General features: G+C 43.3%; 1 protein-coding gene across 4 annotated transcripts in view; it reads right to left on the bottom strand.

Moving 5' to 3' along the window:
* Positions 1 to 23588, bottom strand: part of Adgrv1 (adhesion G protein-coupled receptor V1) — a 526418-nt gene that overhangs the window by 117002 nt on the left and 385828 nt on the right. The window lies entirely within an intron of this gene.

Genomic DNA, 23588 nt, shown 5'->3' with positions numbered 1-23588 from the left:
CAGCCTGGGATGGGCTCATGACACAAGTGCCATCAGAGCCCCCGAGGGGGGTGCTGTGGGAGGCCTGGAGCTCAGGAGGGGAGACCTCTGCAAGGGGGCGGCTTGTCCCTCACTAGTTAACTAATGATGTTCCTATACATTATTCCTGTTCCTCTTATATCCAAGTCCCATCAGAAATACACACAGACCCATACAGGTTCTGATCTGTCTTTTCTTTAAAATCACTCCCAACTACTCTGTCTGACTTTAACTTTCGAAACTTTCATTCCCTGGCACTGTCATTTCTTTCATGAATTACCTTGTATTTGTCTAATGTTTCAAAATTGATATTGCTAAATTTCCATGTGTGCACATTCTACCTAATTTTATTGGAGTTTCCCTCTCCATTTCTCAAGTGCTCTGTCAACAAATGATGCCTTCTCCTGGGATCCAGTCATTTCTATTGCTAGAACTGACTGCAACTATGTCAAGTAGCTCGCCTCTATTTTCTAAGAATTATCAGATAATCAAATGAAATATCAGTTGCTCTTTTAAAAGCAGAATAGAGTTTCCAGTGTGTGTCTGAGGAGTGATGTATCTGTGAGTAAATGATGCACTGGTTTAAATTCATGCATGCTTTTTATACTTATTTTGACCTTGTACTTTATAACTTAATTTTCCATGAAAATTTCCAAGTGTTTTGCACAATATTCATTCCACTAAAGAGGCAAGATCTCATTCAATTAGAACTCTGTGAAGCCTACAGCATTTCCTCGTGAGCTGGTCAGTGCCCGTTTTCTCCGCCACAGTCCTCCCCTTGATCAGTACCAGTGCCGCTGTGATCTGGCTTTAGGAGTTGCAGCCCACCAAATCCAAGGGGTGGTAGCTGAAGGACACTGTGTTAGGACGGGGCACTTTGAGAGTACTGATTCCAGGAAGAAGTGTATCATTCAGTAACAATTCCAGAAAACTGTTCTAGCCCCATCTATTGACATTTTTAACGTACTCTGTTGGTTTACAGTCTCAGAGGATTAGGCCACGGAAAGCATGGCAGCCAATGCAGGAGATAAGTACTGACTAATCACTGTTGATTGGGCCATGATGGTGGACTTTTATCTCAGGTCAAGTTTTGTGTCTGAGAAAGGAGATTCCAGGAACAAAATGAACAGAGCCAAAATGTCATACGCTTGTGTGTTAGGTAATATAAGGCCAGATGGAGAGCTCATTCTAGAATGAGCAAATACATTTTAAAAACATCAACATAGGATACAGAAGAAGCAATAATATGGCCCCCTAAATCTAGAAAGAAATGTGACCATTTTGAAAATTATTACTGGACCTAGGAAAGATTTAGACCACCACTCAGAAGTCTAAGCAGAGGGCAAGAAAACAAAGCCTAAGGAAAGAAGCAAGGGCGGGTCCAGACAAAAGGTGTCTCAGGGCTGTAACAAGGAGGAGATGAGGGAGAGCTGGGTGCGCTCGGAGGTGAAGGAAGGGTGCTGCAGGGTGGCAACCTGGGTATCTGCAGCTCTCAGCACCCCCACTCCCCTTCACATTTCCCGTCAGCCTTTCCGATCTCCCTGCCATGGGTATCCGGGCCCCTGAGAGCGGGGCAGGCCGTGCTGGAGGTCACAGGGCTGAAAGCTGGTGAAAACTGAAGTTCTATGGAACTCAGAACACAGATGATGGTGCTAAGCACGTGTACCACTTGGGAAGTTCTTCCCAAACCACGGCAGAACAGGGAATAACAGGCGTAAAACTGAAAACGTCACTGGGCAGACCAAACCATATCCTAAGGATGTGAGCACCCGCCAAGGATCAGATGAGCTGAGGAAATAAACATCTGTGACGGTTTACTTAGGACCAAAGTTTTACATTGTAGAAATAAAAATTAAAAGACACCTCAGCATACATGAAGGTGAGGAAAAAAACACATCTGGATAGAAAAATGGTATCAAGCTAGTCTCTGTTAACACAACTTGCCAGAAGATAATACTGTATTTCCTGAGTTTTGAGGTAAAGAACAATAACCTGTGCAAATAAATTACTACCACGAGGAATAAAACAAACACTGCATATAACTGAGTTAGCAGTGAAGGGGAAACATTTGAAAGAGAAAAACACCAAGGAAACAAGAAATTAGTGTGCATACTAGTGCTAGATAGCAAGAAGACTAAATAAGCTGATTGGAACTCAGGAAATAAAGAACCTCCCTAATATGAAAGAAGAAAGACATTAAAAAAAATTTTTTTTTGAAACCTACCACTAACAAGAAAAAATACAGAAAATGATGAAGTATTTTAATTTAAACATGTATATCATTGGGGCTGGGGATTTAGCTCAGCGGATTAAGCGCCTGCCTTGCAAGCAGGCAGTCCTGAGTTCAATCCCTGGTACCGATAAAAACGAAAAAGACAAAAAAAAAAATATGTATATCATACTGTGGAAAATATTTTCATCAAATACTATAAAAGTGATGGAAAAATAAATATATAAACAATTTATGAGAGAAGTACAGATTGCCAATAAACATGTAAAATACATGCCAACTCCCTGGTCTCATTAAAGAAACAGCAACAAAAATAAAAGATGTCTCTAGGTGCAATAGCTAAGCTTACGTGGCAACTTGAAACGCAGCATAGCTACTTCCTTGCAGATCTTTCTCAATACTAAAAATGAGGGCAGGGAAAAACCACCTGGGCAAGTAATTAGGATGCTTTTGACTAAGGTTTACTTTTAAATTGCTGGACTAAGGAAAGCAGACGCCCAAAATGTGAGTGGGCCTTACCCAGTCAGGTGAAGACCCAAACAGAACAAAAAAAGGCAGATTCTCCTCTGTGGAAGACAGAACTAACTCTTCCAGCCTGACCATCTTCCAGCAGGACCGGTGCTTTACTCTAGCCTTGGAAACAAACAGAAACAACTGCTCTCCTGGGTCTCTAGACGCTGATTTCATTTACAGAGCTAGAGAATTGTTGGTCTCCATAACTGCATAAGCCAATTCCTTACAATTGTTCTCTGTGAACACACACACACACACACATATGCCCTTGTAGGCTCTGTTTCTCTGGAGATCCTACCAAATACACCAAATTCACCTATCAAAATCATAAAGCTGATAAAACTCACATCACAGCTGGCCTTGCGCCGGTGATGATACGTTTATGTTGCTAAGACTGAAAATGTTTAACCTTTCAGGACGACAGTTTGTCAATTTTGATATTTTTAAAAATGTCACTCTGTAATCCAGTGATCTCATTTTGAGGAATCTGCGATGTGGAAAAATGGCAAACTGACTGTAGATTTTACAAACATTAAAAGTGGGCACTGGGGAGAACTAAATGTTGGATCCTGGAAGATGGGAAAAATTTGATGAATTCTATAATGAGATACACATTGTGAATCTATTTGAGGTCTATTTAGTGGCAAAGAAAATTTTAATGATAACCAGAAAGAGGAAGTGAAATAAACAGGAGGTAAGAGAGTAAGGTCTCAATTTTGCACTGTAAAGCAAAGATACAGAAATTTAGACATAAACAAACACTTAAGTGTTAAGAAGTGCTACATTCGAATGAGGACAGAACTGATTTTCATCCTAAAAACTGTATCCTCTCTGCTTTCTGTAATTGCAAGAACAAATACTGAGCAACGTCTAAGAAAGAACACAAGGCTATTTTAAGAAACAGGCAGATTCTTAATTAGGAGAAGCTACAAAGTAGGAAAATCAGCAACCCTAAAATCAGCCCAAAAAATCAGAAACCAGCAAGCCTGGTCAGCCAGGAATGGTTTCTCCTTTGCACGGAACAGCTGTCTGATGACCTGACTATTTGCAGGCACTGCCTTTCTCCTTAGAGCTGCCCACAGCAGGACCTCTCCAGTAAAGAACCCACCTGGAATGCTGTGGTTGCATGAGCTTTCATTTTTCCCAAATCTGAGTCCTCAAGGGATTGCAAAATACTATGTGTATCAAGATTTTAAAAAAATTTTATGCCCAAAAAATTTTAAAGAAGACAAAAACGTCTCTATCTTTAGTTACAACTCTACCTCCTACAGTTTCACCATTACCCATTTCCTAATCTTTTATTTCTCTTGATATTTCAAATGACTAATCTGTTAGCATTTTGTTTTAGAAGGTGATCATTAGTTTTCCTGATGCTGCCTCTAGTTAATAAATTAGGATAAGCACAGGCCGAGGTTCTTGCAATGAGGCGTATATTTACTCTTCTGACCCTGCGTAACCACTTTCAATGTTCTCAGTGCACTAAGTCATTATGATACTTGGAAATTTTAATTAACAACACAAAATATTCAAACTAACTTTCTGTAATAATTTGATATCACATGAAGCCTCACCCTGTATATTGAAATATAAATTTCCTCAAAATGGGCAGGGGAAAGCTGTATTAAGAAAGAAATGAAGATTCAAGGACAAAAATTCCCAGCTCTCACATAGCCCACTAGCTTATCTTCAAAGAAAAGCACTCTTTAAACCACTGGAAAACACAAGCAAAGCGCCAAGTGCAGGGAGATAAGCGAGCCATTCAAAACAGAAATAAAAACGCTAAATAAATCTATGCAAACTCACAGGGCTGTGAAAGGATAAATGGGAATACGTACTTAGTCTAGTGTCTGGTATTTGATAAATGAAGTTATTAAGACTTAGCTAATAAATGAAGAAACAGAATGAAGAATTGGCAAGAATGTGGGGAAACAAGCTCTGCCACAATTTATGGTTTGAGTGCAAATTCTATGGAAAACATTTTGATGACATCTTTTCTAAAAAGTAACAAATTATATCAGTGCACACACCTATATATAGAACCTAAGGGTATGTAACTATATATATATAATATATATATATATATATATATATATATATATATATAATATATAATACATGTATCTTTTCATGGTGCCATTTCACTTTCAAATTTATGTTGTGGAAAATCTGAGCCCAAATGCATCAAGACACACACACACACACACATACACACACACACATACACACACACACATGCACGCACACAGTTCTGCAATTGGACGCGGTGTATGCACACACACACGCACACAGTTCTGCAATTGGACACAGTGTATACACACACACACACACACACACACACACACACACACACACACACCCGTCCCCGTCACCTGTGGAACACCTGGTCCCAGGGTGGGTCCTGGGAGGTAGTGGGCCTTTTAAGAGGCAGGGCCTAGTGGAGGTCATAGGTTAGCTGGGGCCATGCCCATGGAGGGGCCATGCCCATGGATACCCCCCACCAGTATCTGGTTTGCTGGTTTTTGTTTTACTTGTTGGTTTGAGATGGGTCTTGTTGTGCTACTTAAGTTGGTCTCAAAACCTGGCTTAAATAATCTTTCTGCCTCAGCCTCTTGAGTAGCAGTTACTGTGGGCACAGGGTAGTGTGTCTGGTGTTGGGAGCCGCAGCCCCGAGCCCGGTCGCCTCACTTGGCGGACGTGAGGCCTGTAGTAAAGAGTAAAGCCTGAGGTAGATTACCCCTCCCATCGAGCACGTTAGTTTCCTGCTTACCGCGTAAGCAACCCGCTCAACAATATAGTCTGCCTGGCAACTGATGATGTTAGCCAATCAGCTTGCCTTGCTTACTTTAACATGATTGGACACTGTATCCGTATATATACTGGTGCCACCCCTGGGGGGGAAGAAGAAGCCCGGAAGTAGAAGCCCAGAAGGAGCCGCGGGGAGCGGACCAAAGGAGGCTTCGGCTGGGAGCGATCCCAGGGCAGGCTGTACGGAGAAGGAAAATAAAAGAAAAGGTTGTCCACTGCCAGACTTTGTCGTGTGTCCTTCCTGCCGGCCGGGAGCGACATCGACATTTGGAGGCCCGCACGGGGACTGATCACCCCCGAGACATGACAGCGGACAACGCTCCAGTACAGAGCTGCGAGACAGGTGAGTTGGGGATAAGCCTGGGCTCTGGGTGGCGCGCACCTACAGGGCTTTTAGACTCCCCTCAGGCTCACGCGTAAGTGGCGGATTCCTTGGGCCTCACGCGGTGAGTAACATATTAAAAGATGGGAAACATGCTAGGTAGCAACACTAAGAGCGAGGGTGGTTGTGGAGAAAGCTCTCAAGAGCTTACAAAAGTACGCAGGGTATTTGAGCAGGCCCAGTCAGGGAGCTCCCGAGAGGGGCCCGTCAAGGGGAACAAAGATGCTAAGGAGAAGGACGGGGCTCTAGCCTCGGAGTCGTCTGACTCCGAGGACGAGGGAAAGTTGAATGGCAAGGAGGCCAAAGAGACCAGCTGTCAGGAGCCTAAGTCGCTCGATAAGGAGTCGCAGGGTTCTTTCCCAGCGTTGCGCCGTGAATTGCGCTCTGCTCAACTTGGTCTGCGGAGGAGTAGAGAGCTCCTGAGCGCTCCCCGGCGCGAGAGGGAGGCGAAGCCTTCCGCCCCACCTTGGGGGCTGTTCCCGGAGGCGATCCCTCACCGCGAGGGGGCCGCCCGGGAGCTCCCTTCCCCTTCGCCAGAACAGGAAGTGATGCACGGGCCCCCATTTTCCGCCCAATCATGGCCGCCGTCTTATGCTCCGCCGCCGGCGGGTCGGTATTTTTACAGGCGGCTTTGGCAGGGGGGACGTTTGTCTCATGAGGTACATCCACCACCTGGGATAGATAGTGGCCCCTACGGGATATTTCCTGTACAAGTAGCTATGGGCCAGGGATGTAATGCATGGGAGCCTTTTGAGATAAAGCAGATTAGAGAACTTAAAAATGCAGTTACAACCTTTGGGCCGACTGCGCCTTACACCATTGCCATGCTGGAGAACCTGTCTTCTGGGCCCCTCACCCCCGCGGACTGGATTCAGCTGGCAAAGGCGTGTCTGCCCTCGGGTAGTTACCTGGATTGGCGAGCCTGGTACGCAGAGTTCTCTGCAGAGCAGGCTGAGAGAAACGCCAGTCGGGGAAACCGGGGGTGGAACAAGGAAATGCTTATGGGAGAAGGTCGGCACGCTGATGATCAGACTCAGTTCCCCGGCGCTGTCTATGAACAAATCAATGCCATAGGGCTCCGCGCCTGGAAGCAGGTAAGTGGTGCCGGAACAGCCTCCTTGTGTCTTTCAAAAATAATTCAGGGTACCACAGAGCCATTTGTTGACTTTGTGGCCCGAATGCAAGATGCTGCCGATAAGATATTTTCTGATCCGGGAGTGGCTCGACCGCTGGTAAGGCAGCTGATTTTTGAGCAATGTACAAAGGAGTGCAAGGCAGCGATAGCTCCTCATAAGAACAAGGACCTCAACGCCTGGATTAGGATATGCAGAGAGATAGGGGGGCCGCTCTCCAACTCGGGAGTGGCTGCTCTCCTGGCCGCGGCTGTACAGCAGAGGGGACCTCGCAGGTTAGAAGGGGAATGTAAGGCTAAAGGGTGTTTTGCCTGCGGGGAGCCAGGACACATTAAACGTCATTGCCCAAACAATGCAGATGCTAGGCCTCGCCCTAGGAATGAAGAACCATATGTTTGTGGGCGATGCAAGAGGGGATCACACAAAGCTGAGGAGTGTAGGTCGGTCTTTGATGCTCAGGGCAACCGTATTTGTGGACGAGATGCTAGAGAGCCAAAAAACGGCCAGAGGGGGCCCCCTTCACAGGCGGGCCCCCGCCCCAGAGACAGGACAGCTCAGGATGACAGCCTTCAACAAGGGCCACCCCTGGGTCAGCAGGTGTGGACCTCAGTGTCGCCTCCAGACTTATATTAGTGCCTGATATGGGTGTTCAAGTGGTTGAAACCACCTTTAAGGGACCGTTACCCGAAAATTCCGTGGGTCTGGTGATCGGGAGATCCTCCACGGCCCTTCGGGGTCTCATAGTAGTCCCGGGGGTCATAGACTTAGACTACACAGGACACATTAAAATTATGGTTCAATCTCTTGTGGGTACTATGGTAATCAATAAAGGAGACAAGATAGCGCAGCTCTTGCTGCTCCCCAGTCTCCACAAGAGATTCCCCTCAAAGCAGAAAATTAGAGAAAGTCAAGGTTTCGGTTCCTCAGGGGAAGTCTTCGAGGGACTCCATATGACACTTGATAAAAGGCCCATGCTCTCACTTAAGGTCAATGGCAAAAATATAACAGGGCTCCTAGACACAGGAGCTGACCGTTCCATTATCTCTAGAAAGGATTGGCCCTCCAACTGGCCCACCAACACTGCAGATAACACGCTGCAGGGCCTGGGGATGGTGTCAGCTCCTCAGGTTAGTGCTTCAACCCTGCTCTGGTGCGATGAGGAGGGTCATCAGGGCCATTTCCAACCATTTGTGTTGCAGTTGCCAGTGTCTCTATGGGGAAGGGACATCCTCACTCAGATGGATGTCACGCTTACGTCAAACTGCTCCCCCCAGGCTAAGGATATACTCAGGAACCAGGGATATACCCCCGGCAAAGGCTTGGGCAATGCCCTACAGGGTCGGACATCCCCAATACCAGTAGAGAACAAAAAAGGTAGGCAAGGGCTGGGTTTTTCTTAGGGGCCGCTGAAGAAGCTCTCCTACCCACTTCGATCAAAATCACCTGGAGGTCAAATGATCCGGTTTGGGTACCTCAGTGGCCCCTGCCTAAGGAGAAGCTATTAGCCTTGTCAGAAATAGTCAGTACACAACTTAGATTAGGACACATTAAGCCGTCAACCTCCCCATGGAACACCCCCATTTTTATAATTAAGAAAAAGTCTGGCAAGTGGAGGCTGCTCCATGATCTAAGGGCGGTCAACGCGCAGATGCAGTCCCTGGGGGCGGTCCAGAGGGGGCTGCCAGCTCTCTCAGCCATCCCTCAGTCCTGGCCAGTTTATGTTATAGATCTTAGAGACTGTTTCTTCTCAATCCCCCTGCATCCAGAGGACACTCATAGGTTCGCCTTTACTTTACCCACCATTAACCAAGAAAGCCCTGATCTCAGATACGAGTGGATAATGCTGCCCCAAGGTATGGCCAACAGTCCCACTATGTGTCAGATTTACCTTGATTCCCTACTGGCCCCCCTACGGAAATCCTTTCCCAAGATAAGATGTGTGCATTACATGGACGACCTTTTACTCAGCGGCAGGGACCCAGACATGCTAAATAATATGCTCGGCCAGTTGGTCGAGGCCCTGAGACAAGCTAATCTGCATGTTGCCCCCGACAAGATTCAGGGAGGAGAAATGGTGACCTACTTAGGCGCGAAAATCTCCCCTATGCTAGTCTCTCCACAGAAGGTCACCATTAGGACGGATGGCGTTAGGACCCTAAATGACATGCAAAAGCTATTGGGAGACATTAATTGGATTAGGCCATATTTACATATACCAAATTCAGATCTCAAACCCCTGTTCGACCTTCTGAAGGGAGACCCAGATATAGCCTCCCACAGGAGGCTCACTCCTGAGGCAAGAGCTGCCTTACAGAGAGTGGAAAAAGCCTTAGGTGGGGCTACCTTACACAGAATTGAACCAGGGCGACCCTTTGATGTCTGTTTGCTACAGACTAGTCTACAGCCCACAGCGGTGATTTGGCAGAAAGGACCATTACTGTGGATACACCCTAAGGTCTCACCTGCAAAAGTCATAGAGCATTACCCGGAGGCAGTCGCTTCATTGGCCCTTGAAGCGCATGATAGAGCTGTCCAACATTTTGGCTCAGGACCACAAGCCATCCGAGTACCCTATACCGCCAGCCAGATCAAGACCCTGGCTGCCTGCATAGATACGTGGGCCATTCTGAGATGTGTTTTCCATGGGGATATAAACAATCAATACCCTAAAGACCCTATCTTGTCATTTGTCACTCAGCACCCTATAATTTTTCCAAAGGTTACTGCCTCTGAGCCATTAGTCCCAGCAACTACAATATACACAGATGGCTCCAAGACGGGGATAGGCGCCTATGTGATCCTAGGCAAGCCCCCGGTTACCATACAATTTGAACCTGATCAGCCTCAGGTGGTGGAACTGCAGATCGTTAAAATGATTCTTGAACGGTTCTCAGAAGCCATTAATATTGTCTCCGATTCTAGGTATGTGGTCAATGCTATGCAAGTGCTTGAGACTGCCGGTTTAATTAGATCCACTTCCACAGTGGCTGGGCTGTTCCTGTCTATCCAGACATTGCTTCAGAACAGACACCATAAGGTCTTCACCACCCACATAAGAGCACATACATCCCTGCCGGGGCCCATGGCACAGGGGAATGCGGCTGCTGATACTGCCACTCGCCCGTTATGGATTTTTACCTTACTAACACCAATCGAGTGAGCCCGTGCCTTCCATGATAAGTTTCATGTCAATGCCAGGACACTAGCAAACCATTTCCATGTTTCCAGAGCAGATGCACGAGATATCGTGCGACTATGTGACTCCTGTGCCGCATACAAACCTGCCATACCGATGGGAGTAAACCCTCGAGGTTTGATCCCTGGTGATGTTTGGCAGATGGACATCACACATATACAGGAGTTTGGGACTCTTAAATATGTTCATGTTTCCACAGACACCTGTTCTCACGTCATATTCGCAACAGCAGAAACAGGTGAAAAAGTGTCTAATGTGATCAATCATTGCCTGGCGGCTTGGGCCGCATGGGGCAAACCAAAAATATTAAAAACTGATAATGGACCAGCCTATATAGGCAAAGCCTTCAATGAGTTCTGCAAAATGATAGAGGTTCAATTAAAACATGGTATCCCATACAATCCCCAAGGTCAAAGAATCATTGAGAGGGCTCATAAAAGCCTCAAAAAAATTTTACAAAAACAAAAAGGGGGAGTAGGCCAAGGCCTGGCCCCAAAGGCACGATTATCCATGGCACTATTCACACACAATTTTTTAAATTTAAATAATGATAATTGCTCCCCAGCCGTGGAGCACTGCAACCCTTCCCCCAACCATAAAGGGTGGGTGAAGTGGAAAGATGTCCTGACAGGACAATGGATGGGCCCGGATCCAGTGGTCAGCTGGAACCGAGGCGCGGTTTGTGTTTTCCCACAGGAATCGGGACGAGAACCACTGTGGGTACCGGAGAGACTGACACGGGCGACAAAGCCCTCGACTGAAGATCAGACCTGCCCTACCGGAGATCCATCACAGACCAACCAACAAGATGAATAGAAATAGCGGTAGCCCGAAATGGACAAGAAGATCCTCAGGCATATGCATGGCTTGCTCGCCTAGCCTACGACCGAGTCTAGGGACGGTGAGCTTCCCACACTCCTCCTCTAAAAAATTATGACATAGCTGGGTAGGAGAGTCAATGACGGGTAAGAGCGTACTCCCCCGGTGCGACTCAACCTAAGCCAGGCTCTACCCCATCCTGCACGTAAGCCGCTGGACTGTTAGACGCTGCCCAGGTCTAAATTTCTCTCCGAGGGGATTTCTTTACGGAGAGAAAATGAGTGCAAGCTTGTGTGCATCCAGGTTCCGTCCAGTTTGTGCCTGGCCCTAGAAAAAGGACGAGGGCCTCAGGGCCTTGGCGGACCATGGGACGGCCGACCAGGGTCTAAGCCAAGGACCTACGGTGGGCCTACACATAGGGCATAAGCCTCTGCACCCAGTCCAGGAAGGGCTACGATGCGCACATTCGTAAAAAATAAAAAAGGGGGAGATGTTGGGAGCCGCAGCCCCGAGCCCGGTCGCCTCACTTGGCGGACGTGAGGCCTGTAGTAAAGAGTAAAGCCTGAGGTAGATTACCCCTCCCATCGAGCACGTTAGTTTCCTGCTTACCGCGTAAGCAACCCGCTCAACAATATAGTCTGCCTGGCAACTGATGATGTTAGCCAATCAGCTTGCCTTGCTTACTTTAACATGATTGGACACTGTATCCGTATATATACTGGTGCCACCCCTGGGGGGGAAGAAGAAGCCCGGAAGTAGAAGCCCAGAAGGAGCCGCGGGGAGCGGACCAAAGGAGGCTTCGGCTGGGAGCGATCCCAGGGCAGGCTGTACGGAGAAGGAAAATAAAAGAAAAGGTTGTCCACTGCCAGACTTTGTCGTGTGTCCTTCCTGCCGGCCGGGAGCGACATCGACAGTCTGGCTTCTGAGCTCTGGTTTGGGAACATACTCTCGTCCTTACACACGTGTTCCAGCCACGGTGAGATGTGGTCAAGGTGGCCCCAGGCAGAGCTCCGCTGGCACCAGTGCCATGCACTAGAATCTCCAACTGTGAGGGGCTGTGAGCTCTTCTTTATAAAGCTAGCAGCCTGGGGTGTTTCCCTGCAGTAATGCAAGAGAGACTAAACACACGCGTTTGCATTATAGCAATCTTCTAAAGAAAACTGGAAATCTAGTATAAAATCCACCAGTAGGATTGATTTAAAAATACAACCATGGAGTATGATATAAAACGTGATAGAATACACACAAATACACACAAACTGGTCAATAAATAAAAATAAATCACAAAATGGTGACTTGATGGCTTAGTCACCTTCTCCATTGCTGAGACACAGCATTCAGTGCCCACAGGGTAAAGGGGGAAATGGCTATCATGGTTCATTTTCAGCCCATCGTGTGCTGGCTGCAAGGTGGGCAGCACAGGACCTGGTGGAGGAGAGCTGCTCACCTCATGGCGGTCAGAGACAGTGAAGGGAGAGGGGCAGGGAGAAGTACTTCCCCGCACACGCTGCCACACCCCACCTCCAGCCAGCCAGCCTTCTAACTGCTCCTTCACTCTAATCTTACCAGCGGGCTTCTGCACTGGAGAGTATGGTGCTCTTACACCCCATCACCTCCCCAGACCTCCCCTTCTGGGATGACGAGGCTCCAGGAGGCGTCTAATACAAACCCCAGCATCAGCACCCTATTATCCGCATTGTGCATGTATAAATATACTTGATAGATGCTTCTAGAAGGCCACTCTATCATATTTCACTACAAGAGCCTGGATTAAGACAGTACAGCTGAAGACTGTAGCCTTTAGAGACATTTTTTTTTAAATTTTTCTCATTAATGCCAAAAACAAAACAAACAGGGCTGATAGAAGAATACCGTTGTTGTCCCCTGATTATTGTGTTTTGAAATTTTATTTTTTTCTCTTTGAAATAAAATAGGCTTGAAATAAAGAGTCTACATTTCAGATGTATTGCTTACAATCCAAATGACAAGACAGAAAAGGAAATAAATAAATCCAGTTTCAGAACAACTGGAGGCTGTAAGATGGTAAGCGTCTCCAGAACTCACAGGAAGAATAATGTTCGTTCCCTGGGTTCTGTGTAATTCGCACTTCATGCCAGGCACATACAGCTGCGTGGCTGTCACCTCCTGTATGCAGCCCACTATGCATGTTGTCTCCGCATGCACCATCTAACTTAAACGGTGCATGCACATCCATCCTGGGACACAGGTCATGCTGTGCCCACCCCATAGATGTGGAACTTCAAGCCCGTGGAAGGGAAGGGGCTTGGTGAGACACTGGGTGAGAACACAGTGGGCAGAGGTAGATCTACCTCCACGGTCCCTGTTGAAAGTCATTGTATGCTCGCCAAGGGACCTCCACGGCCACCTCAAGGAAGGCTTAGTACCATGAGCTTTCTAAAGCTCACGCTGAGGTCCCTGCATTTCAGCATCTGGGAGCCGCAGGTGTTAAGCACATTTGCTGAAGAGCTGGGTACTTTGTGGACTAGAAATCAAAGCATTCTGGCTTGTAGCTGGCCACGGGAGCTTATTTACCAATGTGAAGAGGCCAGAGGGCCAGAATAAATAGTTTTTACTAAGGTAAGTTATTTGATGATGCAATCTCTGTTAACAGAAACATACTGGAGGTGGGGTTGAAGTAAGTATTAAATAATACGCAGTTTTTACCCAAACATAGGGCACTGTGGAACTGGGTCTGATATTTTATGTCGCGTATTCAATGGATTCTTCATAGAGAGGGTGGGAATTAATGTATCTATGAATTTCTCCAGTGATCCTGACGGGGAAAGTGACCTGAGAAGCTTTTTTGTTTTGTGTTTTTTACCTAAACATTAAATTGCTCACAAGAAATTTTCACCTTTGTCTTCTCATAGCAACTTTCATTAATTCGAATGTTTCACCAGTGTTCCAAGTACCAAGTGACCATGAGAAAACAGACAAAGAATACAAACACCTTGTAATTAGTCCATTGAAATCTGAAAAATCCATACTGGGCACATTCTGAGACCATCAGAAACCTTTTCTTCACCATCTATGGCAAGTAACTAGCAAGGAACACTGTCACTCTGCACTGGCCTTCAGCAGACCAGGTCACTGGTGGAAACATCATGACCGCGGCTATGACATAAAGAGCCAATGGGGATTCAGTTCCCTGTGCAAATCCATCTTAAAATCTAAATGAAACGGTAAGCTATTAGGTAAACACAGACGGCGAATTGTTTCTATTTCATTTAGAAAGCTTAAGCAAGACAATTCTCATAGGTGAACTGGAGGAAACTATTATAGTGCTACTCAACAAAAACAAAAAAGCAGGAGACTCAGGTGGTTTCACAGAGGAATTAGATCAAAACTTCTTAAAGATCTATGTTCCCTAAGAAGGAAGAAAAGTCTTTAAAGTCCTTTTATGAAGCAAATAAAGCTCTTCTATTTAAACCAAAGGACAAGATAAAGAAAGAAAACTTGAGGCTTTATTCATAGTGATTCAATGATACTGAATAAAAAATAAATAAAGATGATCCCACTGCATATTAGGAAAATAGCACAATGCTGATGCAAGTTTTCTTTCTGAAGTGCTAGATTGGTTCCACTGTTATATCATATTACATATTAATGCATCTGAGAAAAATCATACTTATCTTCAAAGATACTGAAAAGATTTTTAACAAAATTCAATATACCTTCACAATAAAAACACTAAAAAACAATGGAATTAAGAGATACCTCTTTATAAGATAAAATATGCATATCCACTACTATTCAATATTATACTACAGGTAAATATATTTAAAGATAATATAATCACATCATTCCAAGTTTCCAGAAAATTGTTGATTAAGATAAATAACTTCATAAAGAAGGAATCCAACCTGCACACAAAAATCAATGGCCTACATTTTATACAATAAGCACAGGATATAATGGTGAGAAAAACTGTATTTATAATAATGATGAGGAAGACTACATTTGTAATAATATGTTTAATAAGTAATATTCAAAATCTCTTCAAAGAATATAGTGAAACAGTTTTCAAGGGTGGATTTGTGCAAATGAAGATGTGCCATTTACCTGGGAAGTCTGACTCCATATTATGAGGATGGTAGTTTCCTTTTAGCTGAAGTATAAATACAATGCTAGCACACAAAATATCTGGAATGACTTTATAGAGTTAGACAACTGAATTTATTTTTTTAAAAAGTCAACATACAGGAATAAACAGCAACATACTGAATATGAAAAAAATAAGGGCAGAGGGGAAATAGGCTTCTTTTTACTAGTAAAAACACAATTAAAACTGTGAGACTAGGCTGGACATGTGCAAGCCTGTAATCCCAGTACACAGGGGCTGAGGCAGGAGGATCGCTGTGAGTCTGAGGCCAATCTGGGCCATGAAGAGAGTTCAAGGCCAGTCTGAATTACATAATGAGACCCTGTCTCAGAAAGACAAAAACAAAAAAAGAAAGTAACAAACAGAAAAATCTGTGAGATTAATACACTGATAGGGTAGAGTAAAATGGAAAATCCAGATGCAGACCCAAGCACATATGGGAACCCAGTACACGATAAAGGTGGCATATGGACTCTCTGGTGCAAAGGTGAGATTTAAATTAAATGCTTTGAAGACATGGTAATGGACCACTGGACAGACGAGAAAAAATACATAAAACACCTGTGTACCAGGAGAGTCTGGGAAGATGGTGGAACAGTAAGCAGCAAAGTAAACAGCCTCTTTGAGATAAACAGTCCAGATGGTGGAATATAGCATTCTGGAGAAGACAAGAAGGAAAGAAGTGGGTCCCCTCAACCCAGGTAGAAACTAAAGTGAGAACTGAAGCCCACTGAGAGAAAAAAAAAAAAAAAAAGGAAACTAAACAGAAGGCGGTAGCTGGTGGCACTTTTGCCAGACGCAGAACTAGAAGTGCTGTTGGAATTCGGAGACTCATGGGCACAGTGAAGCTGTGTCCGAAGGCCTTGGCAGGGAGATGTGGTGCTGGAGGGGAGCAGCAGACCAGAGAACTGCACTGGCTGGCCCTGAGTGTGTGGGATTCAGTTTTCCCGTGGGAGTGGGAGGTTGGCCAGGCACCATTTTGGAGTTGGGCAGGATAAGCCTGGAGACAGAACTGCAGCTGGCTTCATCCAGCCACTCCTAGCTCGAGCAGACTGTAGAAATTGCTTGGACTGAGTCCCACCTCTCTGTGCAGTCCAACAGCCACTGCCAAGGTTTCCCTAAAACTATCCCTAATCAACCCCACCCGCAAGGGTGCACACTAATGTAGTGAAGACTCCCTGTGGTTGGCTAACCAGCTCAGAAGGGAGGGGCCCTGCCTGCCCCACCCCTACTTAGACTCCATTAGTCACCAGCAGACTGGGGAAAGCATCAAACAGCAGAAACACCTAGTCAATATACTTCAGAGTAATTATAACCAATACAGGAAGTGCCAGGGACTCCACTACCCACTTGTCTGAAAGAAACCAGGAACGACAAGAGAAAAAAGCAAAAGGCAGTCTCTGGCCTCCAACCCAAGCAGTACTGGTCCAGGAGGTATAAACACAGAATTGTGTAGATATAGATTGGGAGTTGCACACCTGCAGTTTTGGAAGCAACAGCAACTGAAATAACTCCATGAAGCTATAAAAGAATGTAGAATAGAAATACTATTATAGGTAAAAGAAGATATGAGAAACATAATAAAAGAATTGCTAAGCACCTTTAAAGAAGACACAGTTGAAAGAATAGAGGAGTATAGAAAAAGGAGGGAAAGCTTCAGTGAAGAATATAAAAAAATTTATAATACATGAAACAGATTCAAAGAGAGTACCAGGAAACTCCATTGAAAGCTGGCAAAACTGTTTGAAAGAAATTAAGGATAGACTATCAAACCTTGAAGACAGGTTTGCAGCTTGCAAATGAGAAAGGAAAGATCTCTTGAAAATAACAAGGAACCAGGAAGTAACAATACAAAGGCTAGAAGATGACAAGAGGACCTATAACTTAAAAAAAAAAATGTGAGTGAAGAAGTAGGGGTAAACACAAATGAAATACAAAGGCTATTTACAGAAATAATTAAAGGGAACCTTCCAAGCATAGGAAAAGGATATGATATTCAGATATATGAGGCATAGAGAACTTTAGCCAGCTATAACCAAAGTAGATCTACACCCAGACATATAATAATCAAGATCCTAGAAATTCAACACAAAAATGGAATATTAATAGCTGTCAGAGAAAAGAAACAGATCACCTATAAAGGAAAACCCATCAGAATCAAGGCAGACTTCTTGACACAAACTATCAAATCAAAAAAGCTTTAAGTATTCCAAGTCCTGAAAGAAAGTAACCTCCAACCCAGATTGATGTATCCTGAAAAATTAACTCTCAAAATTAATGGAGAAACAAAGTACTTTCATGACAAAGAGGAAATGGGGGAATTCATGACCAAACCAACCCTACAAAAAATCCTGAAGAACATTCTAGAGAGAGAGAAAAAGATCATGGTTTCAGGAACAGTGGCAGAAGGGCCCTTTTGAATGGGGCAGACAGTGGAAAAGTAGACAACCAATGGCAGAAAAATAGCATGGCAGAGATGAGGCAAACAAAGTTGGCTACAATCACTAATATGGATGGCCTCAGTTCACCAATAAAAAGAAACACAGGCAGAGTGGATCAGGAGATAGAGGCCATTGATATTCTCTATATAATAAATACAATTAACCTGAAATAGGGTTTACAGACCAAAAGCCAAAGACAATGATCTGTGTGACAGGGAACTAGAATAAAGTGGGGGTAACTTGCCTATCAGCTGCAGATTGGCTAGAAAAACCATAACACTTTTATACAGTGGAAAAATACTCAGCTATAAAGAAAGAAAACCTTGAGGCTCTTGTAGGTAAATGGATACAACTTGAGATCATGCTCAGGTTCAGAATCACTTAGGTGAATAGCAGGCTGCCTCCCTAATCTAAAAACTAAAGGAGTTAGTGGGATGCAAAATGTACAATGCATGCTATGAAAGTGAAAGAGGAGGAATGTCTAAAAAAGAGAAGGCAGTGGCCATTGTTAATCTTTTATCATGATTTGAAACCCATATTGTTTTCATCATTCTGTTTTGCTTGGTTTTATTTTCTTCTAGTTTGTCTTCTTGTATTAGATTTGGTGGCATGGACAGCTATTCCAAAGATATTATGGTAGCCGTTTTTGATTTCCTATTAACTTGATTTGAAGCCCTGTATTGCTTCCACTGTCTTTTTCGACTGATTTTACTCTATTTTATTTTGTTTGATAGTATCAAATCTGAGGGTATAGGCAACTACTTTGAAGACAATTAAGATTCACTATGATACCCATTCTGGTTTGACCATTATCTTCTTTTGGAGTCCTATAATGTCTCCAATATTTCATTTTTATTGTTCTGTACTGTTTTGTTTAATTTTATTATACCAGATGATATGGGTAATTCTTTTGAAGACAGCAAGAGGCATTATGGTAACCATTGTTGATCACCTTATATTTTGTTTTTATGTCACGTGCTATGTCCATCTTTTTGTTTTGACTGAATCTACTTTGTTTTGTCACATTTGGTTTTATACCTTTCAAAAAAACAAACAAACAAGAAACCCTACCAAAAACAAAAATACAAAACACCCATGTACCATGCCAGAAGCAAGAGAAATACTAGGGGCAACAGAGGTTACAATTAAATATATATAATCCTGAAGAAAGGTATGAGTGAATTCCTTTCTAACCTTCAGGTCTTAGAAAGTTTTCTAACTAAAATCTAGCTAAAATTCAGAGTAAATAAAGGGAAAATGAATATTATTTAGTTGAACCAATGATTTTTCTGGACATTTGAATGATGCTATTGTGTTATTTTAAATACACTTACCTGTAGTATAATATCAAATAGTAGCGGTCGTTTTTAAAAAATGACACAGTATAAAACAGCACAAATAAAATGTGATAAAAATATTTGCAACTTGTATCACAGATAAAACACGGTATCTGTAACATATGTAAATTTATCTTAAAAACTAACAGTTGAAAATAGCAGAAGTAGGGCCTATGAAAATTCTGTTTCTATGTGAAGTAAGAATTGTGACACCGTTTTCAGAACCAGCTTTTCTAACACTGGACATTCACAGGCAGTTGCAACAATGTGGGAAGCATAGGTTTAAAGAAAGAAAGGAAAGCAGGGAAGGGGAGGGAAGAGGAGGAAAGCAGAAGAGAGGGGAGGGGAAGGAAAGGCAGGAAGAACCTAATGGTGATAAGAACCAAGCTCTGTGGCTGGTCAACTCGCCCCATTTCCTGTCTGCTCGTCCAGAAGCATGCAACCTTGGGAAACCACCAGCCACATTTCTGCTGCCCTGCTGAGGGGTTTGGGGGGGTGCACACTGAGCCCCAGCTCATCCCCAAGCTTGCTTCCCAAATAAGCCCCAACTTGAAAGCCGCGTGCATTGGACCCATCTCGGAGGTCGACGCTGAGGAAAGTCTGCTCCTTGGATCAGGGATACAGAGAGCAGGTCTTTTGCTAAAAATAATTAAGGGCAAGTATTTAACATTGCGGCTGCCAGAGATTACTTCTATTTAGTTCCAAAGTACAAAAGAGATTTAATAACATTCTTTGTATTAATAACATTCCTCCCAACATAGTTAGCAAAATTAGATTGTTTTCAGAGGATGGAGAAATTTATAAAATGGGTAATTTAGTTCAGGAGCAGGATAATCCAAGTAGGACATAATTAGGATTTGTTACAAGTTTCTAAAGTGAAATACAAAGCTGAAATACTAAGGAACTAAACTGTTGAAAAAGGCAAACAACTGGGATCCATTTAAAATTTCTTATGAACTTGAAGTTTCTTTATTGCGATAAAAATTGTAAGCTTATAGAAGAGGATTCAGTTAGATTTTTGCACATAATCCTTACCCAGGAAGTATGGACTTTCATACATTTTAACTCATGTGAATTAGCAACAATGAGAAAACACAAGTTCTTTGGGAAGTAGGAGGTGAGTTACTGTTATTATGGTTTTTTACTGCTCCTGACATTTATCCAGGTGCCCCTGCTACTTCCAGGTGGGAATCCTGAGACCTTCAAAGCTAAGTGACATCTCCCTCTCCACCTCTTACGGCAGGTCCCTGACCACTGTTACCATTCACAGGATTGGGACCTTCGATGAACGGCACAGTCTCTACTTCGGGACAGTTCTCAGGACCATATTCTTTTTCCTTCCATCCTGGCTTTGACTCAAAGCATCAGTTTGACCCTTTCCTTTGCACTTTTTGTGCTAAGGTCTGCAACCGTTTTATTTATCTGCAGTTCAGAAAGCAACATCCCCACCCCCCAAAGAATCAGTATATGGACTACCTCCAAAGAATCAGTATATGGACTTCCTTAGGTAAATCCTAGGAACCAGCAGCAGTCACTCAAGGGCAGATGACAAGGACTTTTGTCTTTATTGCAGTTAAGCACTATTTCCTCATACGGTGTGGGAGCCTTCTTTTATACCTTTGAGTAGAGTGGCATTCCCTGCATAGCCACAGGATCACCTGGCTCTGTGACAATCAATAAACATCTATCTTGACTTTTCACATAGGAAAAAAGGAATTTAAAGTTTTGTGGTTCTTTGGGCTTTTCTCAAATTTGGTTGAGTGATTTACATTTAGATTTTAAAACATCCATTCGTCTTACTAAATTTGGACTTGATCATTTATATACATATAAAAAATGTCTTTCTTGTAAGATTTGACATGTCTCATATGGCATTTAAAATGTTCAGGCTTTCAGCATTATTTGGTGATATGCAGGTATCTTAAGTAATTTTTACTGATCATATTATTGTGTGTGAAACTCTTAGAGGGTGGCGGAGTGGGGGGGAGATACAGACAGAGACAGATTTATATTGGGTTGTTTTTTACAATTCAAAACATGGAATACACTGCAGCATTCAACCATGACAGACCACGAAACAAGTTCTTTAATCGATATTAATGAACTGAAATCATATGAACAATGCACTGTGACCAAAGTAAAATCAATGAAAATCAGTTTTTAAAAAAGATAGGCTAAGAAGTCAGAGATGTATGAAAATGAAACACTACATTTCTAAGAAATTTATAGGTAAAAGAAATCCCAATGAAAATTAGGAAGTATCTTTAACTGAGTGATCACAAAGATACCATATTTCAAAACTTACAACACAGCTAATGCAGGGATCACAAACTGCTATGTATTAGAAAAGGCATAAAGTCAAGCATTTACAGTTCTATTTCAAGAAACAGAGTCGGGGCTGGGGATTTAGCTCAGCGGCATAAGCACCTGCCTTGCAGGCAGGCAGTCGTGAGTTCGATCCCGAGTACCGATAAAAAGGAAAAAAGACCAAAAAAAAAAAAAAAAAAAAAAAAAAAAAAAGAAACAGAGTCAAAGAAATAGAGTCCAGAAAAGAAGTCAAAACTCAAACATTAAAATCAATAAAGTTTTAAAAAACGAGCACGGAAATGGGTGGATTTAAAAACAAATACATGCAGAATGTTAAGATGTCAAAAGTTGGCTTTGAAAAGAATGGTATCAATTAACCTCCACCAAGAGTGATCAAGAATGAAAGAAATAAACCAGAAGTGAAAAAATGTATGTCATTGTAGATCTTAACAAACACTAAACATGATTAGTTAGATGAAATGGAAAAATTCATAGAAAAAACAGAACAAAACTGATGAACAATCAGAAGTGATAAACTGAGTAGTTCCATAGGTTTGAAAGAAAATGAATGTATAATTTACAAATCTTTAGCTGGCTGGCTTCCTGGGTACAGTCTTCCAAAATACTCGGAAAGAATTCATAAATGTTTTTCAGCTGGTGCAAAAGGAGATCCATTCCTAACTTTTTTAAAAAAATGAAAGCAGTATCACCTTAAATATGACGATAACTTTTTGAAAATAAGTTTCTGGATATTAACACCTTTGAGATTTAGAGAAATCTCTTCACTGAAAAGGAAGTTAGTGTAACTACAAACTGACCACTGTTCAAGAGATGAGCTACTATGTATTTCTCAAAATCACAAATCATTTGTTTGTATTTTTGAGACAGGGTCTTGCTATGCAGTCCAGGGTGGCCTTGAGATCACTTCATAGCCCAACCTGGTCTCAAACTCACAATGATTCTCCTGCCTCAGCCTCCTGAGTGCTGCAGTTAGAGATGTGCACCACATTTGGCCTTTCTTGCACAGCAGCAGCTCATTTCTTCCAGAACAATCTGCTCAGGGTGCAGGGAAGCTTTCTTCTCACTGATGCCCCTCCCACCAGGCCACATGGGCACCATGGGAGGCTACCACTGTTCCCTAAGAAGCCTCTGGCTGCGGGCTCCTGCGGGCACCAGGGCCAGTCTCACGGCTGCTTTGGGTTTAACAAAGCATGAGGCAGACTTCCCTGAAATTAATCCTGGCAGCCCAAAATTTAAATCAATACCTGTAAAGTGTGAACAGTTAGAACAACAGTGAGATGTAGGAGGGTAAAACATCATTCTGAAAATGCTCTCACATCATTACCTTTTGGAATCATGATGATGATAAGACAAAAGGGCTAGAATCGTGTGGCGTGAGTCCTGGGGCATGGGGTGCCCGGTATCTGGGCCCCTTCTGGGGAATGGGGGGCAGGGGTACCTCTGTGACTGCCCCTGGGTGAATTGTGTTTGTATTCATCAGCAACACTTACTCTGCACACAACTGCTTAGAAGCAACAATGATAATGAAATGATTTCTGCTGAGTCTCAGACCTCACAAAGAATTTCTCCACTTCTGCTAATTGTTACACTCAAAATAATCAGCAGGATCATCAGAGACAGTGTCTTCATACATTTATGAGTAGCTAAATCCTAGAAACGGCCTATGTCCCTACTGAGAGATAAGTGGACAAAGAAAATGTGGTATTATACACCACAGAGCACCACCCGCCATAAAGAAAGGTGAACTCGAGTCATTTCCAGGAAAATGGATGCAGGTTGAGACCTGAATGTTAAGTGAAACAAATCAGATGCTTAGATATTACAGGGCTTCTCTTATTTGAGAAACCCGAAGTATAAATAAGAGCAAAATAAAAAAGATAATAGGAAGGGGGAAGACAGATTGTTCTCATAGGGGAAGGGGGTTTGGAGATGGCTGGCAGGGGAGGAAGGGGAAGAAAAAAGCTGAGATGTGTTTTGTGTTCGTACTAGCTCCCCACAATAACCGCAAACGTGATGCACTGCACACATGGGCCAGTAAGAAACTACAGTAGACTATTTTTTCTTATTTAGAAGTTTATCTTTCTTTTTTTTTTTTTCATCATCTCCACAGAGCTACCTAAGCCTTACTTTTACCAAGGCTTTGCTTTCTTTTCTCTGCATGTGGAATCCATAAAAAGGGCTGAGTGTTCTTCAGAGCTACAGATACCAGATTGGGGATTAAGTCGGGCATCTACGCATGTGACTAGGGAAAGGTTAGATTTCA

The sequence above is a fragment of the Cavia porcellus genome, unplaced genomic scaffold, assembly GCF_034190915.1.
Source record: "Cavia porcellus strain 051 isolate PalLab524CR breed Dunkin Hartley unplaced genomic scaffold, mCavPor4.1 scaffold_2, whole genome shotgun sequence".
NCBI classification, from domain to species: Eukaryota; Metazoa; Chordata; class Mammalia; order Rodentia; family Caviidae; genus Cavia; species Cavia porcellus.
The sequence above is the reverse complement of the archived record's forward strand: the minus strand, read 5'-3'. Positions and strand labels throughout refer to the sequence as shown.